Consider the following 12,994-nt stretch of genomic DNA (forward strand, 5'->3'; position numbering starts at 1 on the left):
AAGGGTCATAACTTTAGCCTTCATCTGGACAACATCCTGTTGCAGGCTTTTAGTCAACATAGAGCAGCCTGCAATCTTGCAATTTCAGTGAAAATTAGAGGAATGCTGGCAAATAGGGTTTGTCATATAAATAAGGAAATTAGCTCCAGGTTCCAGATTAACACCAATAACTTGGAGGTATGTCTAAGTGTTCTCTAATTTTGATCAGAGTTCTTTTTCAAATATCTCATTTAAGTTTTTTATACTGTGCTTTAGAATACAAATAATTTATGAAATGTGCCTAAAACTGTCCCTAACTGCCCTTCTCCTCCTGTTAGGATAACTTCAAATTTGACTAAGCAGTAGCCTAACCTTGAAATTGAGGAAATTGCAGGTAAGTAAAAGAGACATGAAAGACACGTGTCTGTGTATGTGTGTGTGTGTGTGTGTGTGTGTGCGCGTGCAGCTCTGCTAAGCTGTGGAAACTTCTCTCCTCTTCTCCACTAAGTAAAAGAGACATGAAAGACACAAACAGTTTATAATTCATAATGTTAGATTTTTTTTTATTATTACTTGGGTTTATGTATAAACATACCCAGTCACAAAAAAATATTAAAACTATCCCATAACTTTATATCACTTTTTTCTTTTAAGATTGTGAATACTGTCCATTTTTGCTTTTTGGCTTTCATAATGTTTCAAAACATTATGTTTCAAAACATAATGTTTTACATAAACACATGGACACACTGTGACTCTAAACTCAGTTGTGTATTTCAGATGTATCACATCCTACAAACTCATCATATGCAGAGAAAAATTGTTACTTAATCACACCAAAATGATGGACTTTAAGGCATCATATTGATTGGATTGTGATTGTTTCACTGAAAGTTGGTCTTCATCACATCTATTTTTTGTTCTTATTTTGTGTTTTACTTCTTTGTGTATTTATTCATGTTCAATTTAAGTTATCATTCATTAATGTATTCAGCTAATAACTGTTGGCAAGAGCATTGACAATTTTGCATGTCAATAAAAACATAATTCACACAACACGCTGCTGTTGTTGTTGTTTTACTGTAAAACCTTAACCGAGGCTACACTCTAAGATGCATCATTACTGATTTTCTGGAGCTCAGCCATCCAGCTACACAGACTGTCAACACATTCTCAACAGGTAAATTATTTCTTTCTTAAAATGTCTATAAATGATAACTTTCAAATGCTAATTGGTTTCCAATATGTCTTTTCTCTTTTTAGTTTAAGAGAACATGTAAGTGTGACCAGCTCTGTTAAATTAAGGATACTCTCCTCTTCTTCACTAAGTAAGAAACAAAGATAGTGAATTTTTGGTCCATTTTGTTATAATGATATTTTTTATTACTATAAACATACACAACTATCCCTTGACTTTATATTACTTTTTCCTTTTAACATTGTGAAGTGCTCACATACTACTTTTGGCCTTCATAAACAATTGTTTTCACATAAATGAAAGGAGACACTGTCAGATGCTGTTACATCCTACAACCTCATCATCTGCAGAGAGAAACTGCCATTCAATCACACCAAAATCAGATAATGATGAAGGTATCATAGAGGATTGTGAAGATATTTCACTGGAGCTTAGTCTTCAATACACTATTACATGTTCTGTTTTGTTATTTCTTTAAGCATTTATTTATGTTCAATATCCACTGTCATTCATTAATGTATTCTGCTATTAATGGCCGTTAGAACACTGCAATTTTTGATACAATTTCACATCATTAAAAAAAAGTACCTAATTGACACGTCGTTATTGTTGTTGTTGATTTTATGGAAACCCTAATAGACACTTCAAAATATTATAAGACCAGGCAGATAGAGGGATAAAAAACAATATTAATAAATAAAATATATAATAAACTAATATAATTACAAATAATACTAATATTAATTATTTTAACATACTAATATTAATGAAAAACTATCATTAAAAAGGTTATTTAACACTAATATGGAACCCTATAAATAGGTTCTATTCAGCACTAAAAAGGGTTCTGCTATTGTTACTAAAAAATTGTTTTATATATAGTATATATCTATTATATATATATATATATATATACATATATATATATATATACACACACACACACACATATATTGCAGACATTTGTGACATTTTGATGTTGTACTGCTTAGTCTGAAAATTTTGGCAAAATTGGTAAAAAGTAAAAGGCCTTATACTTAACTAAAAAAAGACATATAGTTATTATAAAACTGGGTTTCTTAAACAATGATCTGTCCAGTCAGTGACCAACAGGTTTTCCTTAACTATTCTCAGATACAGAGAAAATCTGTGAAAAGTGATGTCAAATCACCCCACAAAAAAAAACTTTAAATATGTAATACACATAAAACTATGTAAAACAAGCAGATAATTGCACAATGTATGTCTAAAGGGATACTCCCACTCAAAAAACAAATACTAACCATTTTAGTCTCAGATATCACTGATATAAAATAAGAAATGTCACAGGTGTAGTCATAAGACATACTGTTAGTTTTGTAACACATATCAATTCAGCAAAAAATTAAATAAAATATCACACAAACCTGCACCACCACCAAAAATACAAAAAAACCAAACAAAATTCATCAGCACGTTTATGGTATATTCTACATTACCTTGCTACTTTATTGAAAGTTGCTAAACTTTTTTGGGTGTGCTGGCATGTGTAATTTGGACTGCATGTTAAAGTGTGCATGTGCAATCTCTATAAAAATAACCAGAAGTATGGCATAGCTTGTAAGTGAAGAAAGTATTAACATTGCAGTGGAAAATTTAACTTGAAAGTATTTTCTAGTTATTTTCAAATTAACTGTGGTATGCTGTCAAATAACACAGACAATAATATCCTCAGTTTGCAAAACCTAATATAAAAAAAAAAGAGTTTTAGTGGGACTGATTCATGGTAATACAGCCCCCTCTGTGGACATATTTAAAGCAGTACAACACAACTAGCTCAAAATAATATACAAACAACTCTCTCTTTTACTCTGGATTATACAATACCTTTAAACTTTTGGGGTTGATAGATTCCTAATATTTTTGAAAGAAGTCTCTTATGTATACCAAGGCTGCATATAATCAAAATTACAGCAAAACAAGTTTTATTTTGAAATAATATTACAATAAATAAATAAATGTTTTATATTTGAATATGTTTAAAATGTAATTTATTGCGAACTTGAAGGCGAACCTGATTTTTTTTTTTTTTTTTTTTTGCAGCCATTACTCCAATCTTCAGTGTCACATGATCTTTCATAAATTATCCTGATATGCTGATTTAGTACTTAAGAGACATTTCTTATTATTATCAGTGTTGAAATCAGATATGCCGCATAATGTTTATACATTTTCATACATTAATATACATTTTCACACATTAACACGATTCTATCATGAATCAAAGAAACAAAAAAAAAATCAAAATAAAAAAAATTTATTCAAAAAATATTCTAACAATATAAATGTCTTTACACTTTTGATCAATTTAATATGCCGCGCTGAATAAAAGTATTTATTTCTTTCAAAAAAAAAAAATATCAAACTTTTGAACAGTAGTGTTTACATACCTATGAGATGGCACACAATACAGGCTTTTGCTGCTATAAACCAAAATGTCTGTTCATTCAAATAAACCCCCAAAAGGCAATGTGTATGAACATGTGTGTCAGTGTCTAGCATTTTTTTGGAGAGTTACCTGCTCCAGAGTCTGTAGTTGGACATGTTTGAGCTCCCAGTAGCAACGCATTCTTTCTACTCGTTCAAGGTGTCCAAAAAACCCAAGTCGACCCATGCCAAGCTCCTTGACCCGTGATTCCTCTCCCTCCATGGCTCTGTTGTTAAGAAACGCAGGACATGGATGGGCAGCAGCTGTTTTATTAGACTTGGCACACTGCCTCCTCTTGTCTGCAGTAAACTTGATATTGTCTTCTGATCTGAAAATAGAGAAAACATTAAAAATCAATCAATCAGTCTGGAGGAAAAATCAGTCAGCTTTAAAGCCTTCCAGGACCTGATCCTGATACACAAGCATTTTTAGAATGATATTGCTTTTATCCACCTTATTTTGCACCATGTAAGTTCTTTGATGGAAAGAATAATAAGAAAGGAAGAATAAGAAAGTAACTGTAAAACTATTTACAAACCAGAGTGTTTATTATTATTTCCTTATGATGATAATAATGATAACAAATACTAGTCTGCAATATCAAGCAGCATAACAGACCACTAAAATAACTGGAAGCGGATGACACCGGATACAACACTTCAATAAACATCAAGATTAATAATGAGTAGCTTACATTTTAGACACAGTATTGCTGTTACTTTGTCTAGGTTGCTAGGCCAACAAAAATCTAAAGTTTCAACTATTCACACAGATGATTTAACAGAGCGACATGTGGTGGTGGCATTCCTGAATGAACCAGTTCAGAACGAATCGGCTCAGTGAATGATTTAATGACTCACTCATAAATACAGTTGCTGAATTCGGATCTGTATACTAGCATATTACCCTTACTTTCTGTGCCATATAAAAAATGGTAAAAACAGTAGGTACGCAATTTTAAATTAAGCAAGTCACTAGTTTTGTTTTATAATGAATCAGCACTCGTTTTGAGTTGAATGAATGAGTGAATAACTCACACATAAAGACAGTTTGCCACTTCTCACTGGCGTAACAATGTAACTGCAGACTGACAGAAAACACTGACATAGTTTATTGACCGTGACAAAACTTTATTTGTTCTTACATTTGAATATTGTTTTTTGTTTTTAGAGGAAAACGTCATAATTAATAGTCTCTAATAGTCTATATCCATCTAGTCTTCTATAGCATCTTTTTTTAGATATAATGGTAAAAAAAAGTGTTGTTTTTTACTGGACCCCATTACACACAAGAACAGATTGGATAGAAATGTATACCATTATGTGTGTATGAGTGCATAGTTACGTGTGTTGGGTCAGTGAGCAGGTGCAGGTCAATGCTGACATTGAAGTTAGCAGCTAAAAGCAGCTTTGTGGGGGTCAGATGGTCATTTTGTGGTTTTAAATTTAAGCACTCAGGCCAAGTGGTGACCCCCATTTTGAAAGACTATTCTCCATACATAGAAAAAATAAATATTATGTCTTGTTTATGGACTATGGACTATGGTATGAACTTCTAAAATGTGACTAAAATGCATGAGACATGAATGTGCTAAAAAAAAAAAAAGTTCTGGGACTCAAAAAGATGTTCAAACTAAAAATATAGATTGCAATATGACACTAAAAATTGTTGTCACTTGTAACAAAAAAAAAAAAAAAAAAAAAAAAAGCTTTTGTCATTTCACATAACTCATCCTACAATATATGCACCGAATCTGTCACCAATGATGGAGGCTGCATTTAGACATCAGCTCTACCTCAACATACCCTAATAAAAAGTGTGTTGTTCTCTTTCCAAGGGATCAGTTGAGATGCCATTCTGCGCATAGCACGTTGATCCATCTACATGCCCTGGGGCAACAGAAAGTCCTAGAGTGGAGTGATGCCCCTGGGGCTGGGACACACCAGCAACAAGAACAACGCTCTATTTTCAAACCAGACACAAGCCTCAATCAGTTCTGGCGCCTGTGGTGAAGCATTATTCCCCAGAATGACCTAAGAGTGTTGATTCCTCTCTATTAGTTTGGGAGACCTTCTGTCACACTGTATTTTAGGTTCACTTTAGATCTCTTTCCATAACGCCTCTATTATTTTGAAATAGAGGTGAACAAATCCTATTAAAACCTATGAAAAACCAAGTATTGCGTTTATTTTTCAACTTTTTCCCATTCACCTTAATAGTGGACGGTGTTCTTGCCATTTTGCTGGGTGTAGAGCAACGGGTGCATAACTGTCCCATGATTGTGGCCTTGCTGTCATATTCTCTGGTGCAGTGTTACAGAGTCTCAATTAAAGGGCTTTGAATGGCTTACGCTACAGTGATGAAAGGCAAACTCTCTGACTCTCTGTCAGCACATCCCGAGATACTCTCAGTTACCAAAAAAACAAAAAAACAAAATTGTGACAGTATTATTAGTGCCAGAATTTGTGCCAGTATTTATTATTTCTTTCTGGCCCTTGAATCTGATTTGCTGAGAGGAGTGTGATATTCCAGTGATAAAAGAGCTCAAGTACCAGTGCCTGCGGCCTCATGCCTATGGCCAAATCACAGCTATTGCTTATATATGGTTCTTTTCAAGCATGAGATATTCCACTATAGTTTTATAAATAATAGTTTTTGTGTCAAGGAATATACAGTAGTTGTTTAGACTTTAAATATTTGAGAATTTGCTTTGTGTGCGTGTGAACCCACCAAAAGCAGCCTCACCTCATCCAGATATTCTGTAATTTGCCGCTGACTCTGATGTCTCTACAGTGGTTAAACATGAGCTATAATTAGTTTTGGGTAAATCTAATAGGCAGTCTTTGGTCTCATTAATCTATAATTTGTTGCAGAACAAATAGTTTTGGCTGAGGGCAAAGTCTCATCTACTCATCTGTAATACAGTTATAGGACGTTTCCTATCAGATGTCAAATGGACGTTTATTAGATGTCTTTAAAATCTTAAAGACGTCCGTCAGATGTTTGTACACAGCAGATGCTTTCCAGATAAATCGATCTTTAACAGACATCTTGCAGACATACACGTGTTATCTGGGTATATAACATTTGTCTGCAGGCAAAAAGTTTTTACAGCACAAAAGATGTAAATTAAAGTTTTATGTTTAAGAAGGGATAATTCTAAGGGATTGAGTTTAAATTTTTGAGTGATCTACCTATATAAAGATCCCTGTAGGTTACTTTATGAAATAGTAGAATCTTTGTAACCGCCCTAGTCTCTCTAAACAGTGAAATAATAAGTAATTGCTGGCTGCAAATCTGAGTAGCTGTCTGCTTTACAGTCGCCCAGTTTGCAGTAGGCAGTCCATATAAGGGAAACATATATGTGTAACATCTGGCAGAAGTTCTAGAAAGGCTAAAGTTGTATAACAGGACATTTAGTAAATTTTTTAATCTATGTAGTAAATTAACAGATTTTGTCTTAAATTATGTCCTAGATGAAATGGACCATGGTAAGATATTATTCAAGGGTTAGGATGTTCTTTTGATAGGGCCCTAAGAGAATATATCATTACGTTGGCCCCTTGCCAAGAAACACTAGCCAAGGGAGATTTTGGCAGTGTGTTTCTTGGAACGTCACTTCTTTGACATCACATCTTCTTAATTATTTTGACTGACAGTTTTCACTTGATAACATATGGTAGGGGAACACATGCCCAAATAAAGGATATTTTATATGTGTTTAAATCTATGAACGATGACTATTCTGATGTAAAATCAAAATAAATACAATGACTATAAAGCTTGCGGAGCCATTTTGTACTACTATAGACAAACCAAGGAATGTTTAATCTCTGATCTTATATCAACACCATCACTTTTGCAGCAGCCTAATGGTAATTTGCTGTGCGGTGGTGTAAAATTACACATACTTCAATGCCCTTTCTACTTATACCAATAGATTCAACACAAACATTTACCAACACACATGCATCTTGATAGAGTTTAAGGATTTTATTCATTAGGCGTGATATGTGTGTTTGCACATACACGGTTGTTAATGCAACACCACAGCAGCTCTTACGTTCAATAGAAACATATGATTGCAGTACATCTTGTAGCATATTTATAATATCATATTGATACGTCTTTTCGTTTCCACTTACATTGGATTAGGTGGATCAGCAAGTCGCTCCAATTGAGGTTTTCCCTTTTCTTTTCCTTTTTTTCCCTTTTCTTTTCCTTTTGTTGTAAAACACCAGTCTGTATCAAGGATGTTTAGCCATAAATCTGCAATCAGCCTCAGACATGGTGTCTTGTCCACATAGTATACACTGTATAAGTGGCACACGGTCAAATAAGCAAGGAGAGAGAGACAATCTGTGGGATGTAGGAATGGGTCAGCAAAGTCAGAGACGAGTCAAGTGTAAATGTGAGGTGGGGGTGGAGGGATGTGGGGGGACAAGAGAAGTGCAGGGAGTGGGAAGGGGGTTAAACATGTTATTGTAGAGGGTGTGTGGAATTTCAGTGCCATGTGTTCCCCTTTTCTGTGTGTGTGTGCGCAACAGAGAAAGGGTGATTTCCTGACCGTCAAAGGCAACAAACCCAACCAAAGAACAAAATCTTATAGTGCAAAGAAATTCAGTATCTACTTATTATAAAAAGATTTAAAAATGTCAATTCTTTATATATATATATCTATTATATATATATATATATATATATATATATATATATATATATATATATATAGATATATATATATATCCCATAAATACTTGGATTGTTGGGGAGGAATTGGCTGACCAGAAGTCAACTTGGTCAAGTTAATTAGGTGAATTAATATTTTTAAAGCAGCTGTATGTAGTTTTGTGTATTTTTGCGATTTTAGAGCCCCCTACAGTTAAGTGAGTGAAATTCACTGTCGTAAATGTATCACTGTCGTAATTACAGTGAATAGCCCTATAAAGCAGTCTACACTTTTTTGCAATTTCGTACCCACTCACCAAACTCTTTGAACAGACGCAGTCAGTGTACTAGTTTATCTATACAAATAAGTATTACTGAAATGTTTAATGGAAAAAATATTTACCCATACAAATGGCGATAATTCATTCTGAAGCACCCGCTCCCTGACTTTTGAAGTCTAATAGGCTAAACCTTTGTCTTGTCACTCACATTATTTATAGCCTTCAGCTGTGATTGAACCGTCAGTGAGAAACCACCTCATCGACTAAGTCTTTAAGACTTAAATGTGCACTATTTTTGCAACAGTGCTATTTCGATAATGCTGTTCGAGGCAGAGGTCAAATGTAGGCAAAATAGCTAAATCCCACATCTACAGATACAGATAGATAATAATTCATCTACTAGTGCCTTTGAGAATGGCAGTGGGACAGACCACCAGAGAGAAGAACCAGCTCAAATTCTGTTCTCCTTGGCTTATTTGAGACAATAGGTGATGATCTCTTCTCTGTGTGTTTGTCCATGTAGTTAAAGCTTTAAAGGTTCCTTTATTGTGTTAAAATATAGGTAAGCTATGCTATGGGCTGGCACTTCTGTTGTATATGGATTGTGTTCTCACTGAAAATAGCAAGATCGAAGCAAACTGCAGCTGCTCTTGTATGTATGTTCATACAACACATTTAAAGGGGTCATATGATGCGATTTCAAGTTTTCCTTTCACCTTGGAGTGTTACAAGCTGTTCATGAATAGATAAGATCCCTAAAGTTGCAAAGACTAAGTCTCAAACACAACAAGATATTCTTTATAAAAGTTAAGACTTGTCCACGCCCTCTTTAAAACATCTTGTTTAAACACGCCCCCCACATGTCTAGGTCACTATGTAGGAAGATTTGCATAACACCGCCCAAATGTTCACACAAAGAAAGAACGAGGCGTAACTTTGATTCTCACTGTAGTATTGTTGCCTCCATCGGCATGTCGTGGAGATGCTGTGTTTCATTGCGAAAGCGAAAATACTTTGTTTGGCCTTCCAAAAGACGCAACTAGAAATCAGTGGTTAAGTTGTATTTACAACACTGTTTTCCAGAACAGTTCAAAACCCAAATATTTAGATTGTGTGCAGCGCATTTTACAGAGAAAGGACTGTTTCCTGGGGAGAGTTGCCTACAATGCCGGTGTTCTGACAAATAATGCTGACTCACAGCCTGTAAGTACGTTTGCATTTTTAAAGGATTTTAAAGAGTAGCGCTTGTTGTTTGTTGTTTCTCCAATTACAAATGCAAACATGGTTTTGTTTACGTGGCGCGATACGCAACACGTAAAAAGACAGTATAAGTCATTATAATCAGTAATTATGTCCCCACTGTATGCAACAAATAAAAAAAGTATAATGGGTCTATTAGTTTTGTCTCGTCGCACCGGGACATGGCATCACAGTATGGTAAGGGATGTAACATTTCCGTCACACGCTTGAGGTATTCAGCGAATCACAACACACTGGATAGCTGGCCAATCAGAGCACACATAGCTTTTCAGAATGATGAGCTTAGTAAAAATAGACTCGTTTCAGAAAGGCGGGGCATAAAGGAGCAACAATAATGTACAGTATGTGGAAAATAATGTGTTTTTTTAACCCTTAATAAATACACAATTCATTACACCAAATACACAAAATAAAAAAATGTTTCTTTTTTAGCAACCTCATATGTCCCCTTTAAAGGTTTTTTATGGTCACATAACAGAAAGTCCATAAGGTCAAGGAAAGTGCATGTGGTTTGAGTGCTGAGTGTATCTCTGTCTGTCTGTGTGTTGGTGGGGTAAGTGTTTTCAGTATATTTTGTAGATGTTTGGTACATTTAGGAAGCTGTGTGTGCCTCCCTGTCTGTCAGTCACAGAGCAATGTTACACACAGTATTTTCATAGCCAGCCATTCCCCCTTAATTCCAGGAAGCCACTACTTCTCTGTCCTCACACATTTAGTTAGGTATCTAAATGAGAACATACCTTAGATTTCTAATGCTTTAAACGAAGCTAATTGTTACACATTAATCATTTTCCAAATCCCTAACTCTAACAGGAAACATTTGCATTTAGCACTACTAGTGAAAAACAGTATTTGCTTTCTTTATGACTCAGTTTAACAATGTGGGATGTCCCTCAAATTTAGCTAACTTCTGGGGACCTACTAGAGCTAATTAACACCAAACACACACACATGCTCTGGTGGAAGTATGCATGAAGTGTGAGGTGTGGAAACAGCAAACCATGGTGCTGACATGAAGAGTTTTATTTAAACCTCAATCTGACGTGTAAGTGCTGCTGTCTGTGTGTAATTCAAGAGCAGCAATGGTCTGTTTGTGTGTGTGTGTGTGTGTGTGTGTGTGAGAGAGAGAGAGAGAGAGAGAGAGAGCGTGGCGAGAGAGATATTGTCTGTCTGTCTGTGTACAAATCACAGTATCCTGCACACTGAACTAAGAACTGCTACTCCACATGTTATGGACATATTGTAATCTTTAATATGTGCTTATGCAATAAACCTTAGAAAAAAATAGTTCTTATGACAGTAAAATTCAAAATGAAAGGAGACAAAATATTTTGTGCATCTTTTTAAAGGCCTTTTTTTAATAGATGCACCTGCATGCTACACAAATCGTGAGTAATTCTGCAATCTAGTGACTCACAAAATGTGATTGTGCGGGGCCCCTTAAATGCTTTTAAATTTTAACTCCTGTGTCTCTAAAAAAGATATTATTGCATAACCCTGTTGTGTCAATGTTCAAATTCCCCAAAATGGTGAACTGACGTGCCACTCCATGTTCACGCCAAATGCTGTTCTTCTGTTTGCTGAAACTGAACATGCTTGTTAAAATAAGCACCCTACTAGTAGGCGCAGTAGGCCCCTTCTGGCCCATATCTATGAGCTGATTTCCACTGATAACACCCATTCAATCGAGTGATAACATGATAATGCCCATTCAATCGAGTGATAACATGATAACGCCCATTCATTTGAGTGATAACATGATAATGCCCATTCAATCGAGTGATAACATTCGAAGCGGGTGCAATAAGAGGAATGGAGAAAGAGATTTGAGAGCTGACAAAAGTTTGATTTCATGCTGGACTAACCCTTGTGGTTTATTTTCCTACAGATCTCTTGTAATTTTATCATTTATGTGTTGCTGTTGAGCCCTTAAGAAGCACTCTTGTGCCTTTTTATGCATATTAAATAAATGTTTACTTTAACAATACTCCATCTATTCAGCTGTTATAAAAATGTTTAGAAAAAAAAAGCATGGTTTTGTTTAGATGTAGGCTGTTTACATGATGAATAATATATTTTTTTTTCATGGGAATTAATACTTTATTCAGCAGGGATGCATAAATGATCAAAAGTGAAAGTAAATTTATAATAATAATCCATGAAAGTTCTCTTGAACTTTCTATTTGACAGTATCCTGAGAAAATATTACACAAATTATTAAGCAGCACTAACTGTTTTGAACAACATAAATGTGTGTGCGTGGTGTTGGTGTGTGTTGTGTGTGTGTGTGTGTTGTGTGTGTGTGTGTGTGTGTGTGTGTGTGTAACTTTAACAGAACAATATCCAGTTTTTCATCTGATTCCTCAATCTGTACTATTTAATGTGCAATTACGAATACTGACATTGATAGGTAGGTGACTTTTTTTCATTTATAATTTCTTATCAAGCCATTTGATTGGTGTTATCTCTTTAGGCAGCAACCTCAGGTAACCTGAAGAAAACAAAAACTCTATATGCTCAATGTATCAATCAAGAAAAAATGACTATTTGATACATTTACAGGAAAACACTGGACTGAAGAAGCATATCAGAAAACCACATCCTCCACAAACACAGTCCCTATTGTGAAAGGCCTCTGATAAGGTTTTATTGTGCAGAACCTCTAATCCAACACTGTGACTCACCCTTTATGCACAAAGTCCAACTGATTAGTCCAGAGCTGTCACATTCATTGAATGCATCTGCCTTGTGTTGCTGACAAAACAAAGTGTAGGCTATTTCCCATTGTCCACTCTCTCTCTCTCTCTCTCTCTCTGAGTGACCTTCTCCAAAGAAAAAAAATATTCAAACATTCCAAAAAATGTTTCACTCATTTTGGAACTTAATTGGCTGGATAAAGAGTTGCAAATTATGAAGTAAAATACAGGAAGCATATGCAAAGGCAATAAAAGGGCGGGGGAGTGTGTGACTAACGCACCTGTGATATGTCTCAATTATGCGGTTTGACTGTCTAGCTTGTCCGGCGCTTTATGGGCGTTGCTGGTCCAGGTCCATTTGTATCGCATGACTCTAGGGCAGGATTCTATTTCACGATCAGACGTACGTTTGTGACAAGGCATCTTTTATAAAAGGTAGGTAATA

Source organism: Cyprinus carpio, unplaced genomic scaffold, assembly GCF_018340385.1.
Source record: "Cyprinus carpio isolate SPL01 unplaced genomic scaffold, ASM1834038v1 S000006753, whole genome shotgun sequence".
Classification (NCBI taxonomy): Eukaryota; Metazoa; Chordata; class Actinopteri; order Cypriniformes; family Cyprinidae; genus Cyprinus; species Cyprinus carpio.